The sequence below is a fragment of the Primulina tabacum genome, chromosome 8 (assembly GCF_025594145.1).
Source record: "Primulina tabacum isolate GXHZ01 chromosome 8, ASM2559414v2, whole genome shotgun sequence".
NCBI classification, from domain to species: Eukaryota; Viridiplantae; Streptophyta; class Magnoliopsida; order Lamiales; family Gesneriaceae; genus Primulina; species Primulina tabacum.
This window is the reverse complement of record NC_134557.1, coordinates 21601690-21606906: the sequence shown is the minus strand read 5'-3', so window position 1 is coordinate 21606906 and position 5217 is coordinate 21601690.

Sequence of the window (5217 nt, the reverse complement as noted above, 5' to 3'; positions counted from 1 at the left end):
GGACTCTATGTTTGATGCAACCAGGACCCTAGCCGACCCTCTAGCCACAACCCAGCGCACCAAGAACTTACCTAGGACCCTGAGGACTCGCCCCAACCCTGCCCAGCAAGCATGGACCGAGCCCTTCCCTCCCAGCAAACAGCGCAACTCCTGCACAGATTCTGTGCGTGCGCGCGGGTAGGAGTCCTTGGATATCAGGACTCCTCCCAACCCTCCAACTCGAATCCTAGCTTGTCTAGGACTCTAGTCTCGACTCACCCCAGTCCCTAGCCAGCCCTGAACCCACGCCAAGACCAGCCCTCCCCCTGGTGCATGAAACCCGATCCCTCACACTTGACAACAACATCATGGTTGTTTGTTCTGATTCTGCCGTTCCCTAATTTTTTTGTGGTGTTAGGTTGAGTGTTTATGATTCTAAAACGTGCATAATCCTTACCTGGTCCAAACCTAGTATCATGGCAGCCCCTAAATACGTACAAGTCATGAATTTTGGGCATAAAATCAAAAGTTCAAAGCATGCACATGATGAATTCCGAAAATTCTGAATAATATTTCATGATTTTATGCATACACTAATTCAAAACATAATATGATATGATGGATGAGAAAAGGAAGATTAAGGCATGCCTTTGCGTTAAATACGCTCGAATATCCGTCGACGACGAAGAACGGAGGAACGACTTTGGCTTGTTCTTGCCTGCCCTTCGAAAATCTCCCTAGGTTGCTTTGTGTGTGCTGCCGTGTGTGGGTGGATATGGGGAGAGTTTTTCAGACTTTTAAAACTAGGTGGCCGATTGATTTTGTTTCTAGAATAGGGTTTTCAATTTAATTAATACATTAAATACTAATTTGTTTACTAAGTAGGCCATAGGCCTAAAAACCCATTTAAATTAGGCCCATTAGTTTTAATTAAGATTTAATAAAATATTAACAAAGTTTTTGTTTAATTAATCATGTGAATTTATTAGCCGGGTTGCCAAAAAATTCGTATTTTTGTTGAAAAACCAACACCGATAAAATTTACGTCCCGACGTATAAAATCACCTCACAATCCTTTATTTTCAAAAATACTAAAAAACATCGACCATATTTTAAATAATTAAAAATAATTATTTAATAAAAATATTTTATGTTTTTCAGCCATCGGTTCCCGTTCCATGATCGTCACTTGAATATTCCTTAAAAAAATACAATTTTATGCATGATGACAATAAAATCTCATTTAGCATATAAACAAGTAGGTCACATAATTAATTAGCAATTAAAATCAAGTAATTACCCATTTTTCATTTTTTTCCCTAGATTCGCATGTAGTTGGATTACCTCATTTAAATTTTGGACCTTATAGTACAGTACGGTCCCTTCAACTCATATATCCCGACCGATTTGACAACCATTAGTATATCGAGAGTTGTCAATGAATCGATACTATGTGTCATGTCATAGTTGGTTGCATCGATGGTGTAATCAATGAAACCCCTTTCATAATTACCACCATACTCTGATCAGAGATTTCATACTACATATACATGTGATCACATAGGATATCCATACCCGAAGGTAACCGGTGAATCCCCGACTACAATGCATCGACTCCTATATGTTTCGACAAAACACCCAACCTTGCCACCTGATGACCCCATGAGAGTCGGTAAACAAGTCAAAGTGTAATGCTAGCATATAGAGTCTCAATGTTGTGTCGGGTCGTAAGGACTAATGGTGTACAACCATAAACTAGGACGTTTCCACTCGATAAGTGAAAACCACTTGGAAAGTCCTTTATGGAGGGTTGTTCAGTGCACTCTACCAGGAGCACCTATCTGCATGCTCGGATATCACAATGTCCCCTACCAATGAAACATGGTACTCACATCGCAGATACTAGTCTCAAACTCTAGCGGCCTATATCCTTCTTAGCGGCGGCTGAATCGACTAGGAACTTTTTAGAATATACAGTATTCCAAATATGAGTTTCATGATACTCATCATATGAGCATCTCATATTCTTTCTACTATTTGTATATTCAAGGACTTTATCTATGCAACTAGCATGGGTATACAGATAAAGATGTGCCAAAACAATAATTTCAAATATTATTAAAATAAAGATTATTTATACATAGAGTTTCATTGTGAACACTCGGCCAACACTTGGCTCGACGGACACCTACTCTAACACCTATCAAGTGGTATCAGATCAGTTGAATGTTGTCCCATAATATTCTTATCCACAAAACTGATCATCATGTCTTCATTCAATAAAATAACAATGTTTTCCAGAGAAGATTTCAATGACTGTAAAATCAGAATGCAGGCTCATTTAACTGCACAAGATGACGACATGTGGTATGTCATTAATGAAGGTCCCATGAAAATCTTAAAAGAAAATACAGCTGTTGCAATAAGTGATGGGGCACCTCATCGCGTTGAGAAGTCCAGAGAGGAATGGACAACTGAAGATAAGAGGAAAGCCAACCTTGACAATGTGGCTAAAGATATCTTATATTAAACGCTGGATAAAGTCACTTTCAACAAAATCAAAATGTGCAAAACTGCTAAAGAGATATGGGAGAAACTGATTCAGCTTTGTAAAGGAAACGAACAAACCAAGGAGAGCAAGCTATCAGTTGCTGTTCAGAAATTTGATAATATTGTTGCGTATTTTCACTACCGCAAGTGTACGGTGTCAAGTTTTAGTACTGATATTAGTACAGATATCGATCCCACGAGGAGTAATTATTTAAAACTGTATATTAAGTACCATAATTGACATAGTTCAACTTTATTTAGAACAATCAATGAGATAATTTATAATCAATTCAGAGAAAATAACGAATCAGGTAAATCTTATACACAGTTGAGATTCAGTGAGTAAATCAATCTAGAAATATGATTTCGTCTAATCTCCCCTATGTTAAATTAAAAGTGACTAATATATCATTAAATTGCATCATGTTTATTAACCAAGAACTCGCAATTTTTCTATTCCCTTTTTCAAGTGATAAATAGAACTGTACTATCTATTACTGATTTTAATATGTCTATTCAAAATCACGTAACACATAATATATGCAAACAAGGTTCTTTTTATGGATTCACCAGAGTTATACATTTTTGCACGTTATAAACATCTGACGATGTTATTTCCCCTTTCCTAATTTCAATCCCCTCTCTCGAGTGTTAGATCTTAGTTATTTATTCAATCGAATTATGACCAATAATCCAAAAGCATTAAAGACAAGAAATCACAAATAAACACGATGAATTAATTCAATGAAAATTCACAACGTCAATAACATAGGTTTGACCAAGACTACATCAATCTCTACAAAATAAAATTAGTTCATACTTGAATCTAAATCAATACAAAACCTATTTGTAATCATTAAAAATGTAAAAGTAAAAAAATGAATTAGAAACATGTTGAAGAGAGATGAAAGTGCGTCTCTGTATCCGGACTCAGCGTCTTCTATCTCCGTTCTTCGCGTTCCGTCCTCCGTTGGCTCTAACTTTTTCGCTCCTTAAATCTCCCTGTTGGTTGTCTGCTTAAGAAGTTTTGCTTTGCTGGAATTCCTTTGCGCGCTCATATGCACATCTCGACTTGTGCATATGCACGAGGTTCTCTGGTTTGCTTTGTATCTCGCCTGATTCTTGCGCGCATATGCGCTCCATTGACTCGCGTATATGCGCGGGTCTCTCTGGTTTTCCAGCTCGCTATTTTCTTCTAAGTGCCCTTTCCCTTCCTTTTCACGCCCTAGTAGTAGCCTTACCTAGATTCCTGAAATCACACCAAAAATAACAAAAACGCATAATTCCGCCCAAGAAAACTAACAATCTATATGCATTATAAGGATAATTTAAGTGCACAATTTGCACTTATCAAATCCCCCCAAACTTGAACTTTTGCTAGTCTCAAGCAAAATAAAATTAAAAAAAAACATTAGCTAGACTAGACTCAACACATCCTAAAGAATGTAACTTAATGAACAAGAGTTGTGGAATAAAAGGATAACCACTAGCCTCAGAGATTACAGTCCCATCATATTGAATCTTTCTACATGCTACATTATTCACATTTCACGTGCGTGTGTGTTTTACTATTCTCGTTTACCCACTCCAAATGCCAAAATAAGTTCATAACTTTTTATCTCATAAAATTCTGGACTCCTTGACACACATGTAATTAACAAAATCATTGAGATACACATTTACCTTCACAAATCAACAGGACTTATAGGGTATTATTTTGCTAAACAAGATGGCAATCAGAAGGCAATAATTAACCAAACAAAGTCCAATATCATGAGATGCACAAGTGTACACAATCAAATTTCCATGTCTATCAACGGCATTTTCCATGTGCCCATAGGCTTAACTTTGGCAACTCTTCTCCAGTAGTATATTGGGTACATGTGACTTGGTTAATAGGTCTTTTAAGCTTATAACATTAGGCTACGACTAATTGCTACAAATGAAGATAGAGGATCAAAAGTGAGAGAAACAAACCAATTTATTTTTCAACACGCTTCTCCCGCTTTCTCATGTTTCACTTCCAATTTCCTCGTAACAACATATTTACCATTGTTTCCTCTTCTTCATATCAACACGTCATACTCCTTTATTCTTCATTAAACATTTTTTTTTTCATTTCTTTCTTTTCATCTTTTTTCCTCTTTTTTGATGATATTCTTATACGCGCACAAGGGAGAAGAACTTATGTGGTAATTCAAAGATTCATTTTCTCTCAGTTTTCGGTAGGTATTAGTGTATATGCTCAAAATTTGGTAGTTGACGTGGGGATTTAGAATTGATACGAATGGGGGCTCTTGTGTGCCTGGGCACACTCCATTCGATTTTTATTAAGCTCAAACATGGGACACTAGGGTCTAATACAATGTTATGGGTAGGCTTGAAAGGCTCAAACGTTCCGAAAATTGCCTAAATCATCCCTAAGTCACACCATACCCGTATCTCACCTCGAAGAGTGCCAAACAAAGTTCTAGACTACCTTCAATCTACCAATCAACAAACAAAGATAGATTATGTATTTGGTTATACTCACAAATAACAAATCACACATCTCATTCTCATTTAGGCTCAAAGGACTAGCAATTGACAAATTATTCAAGGAAAACATGCCCAATATAATTCAAAGATTGCCTGGATTATCTTTGTGTTAGTGAACACATAACTCAACAACAAGTAATCAACATGCAG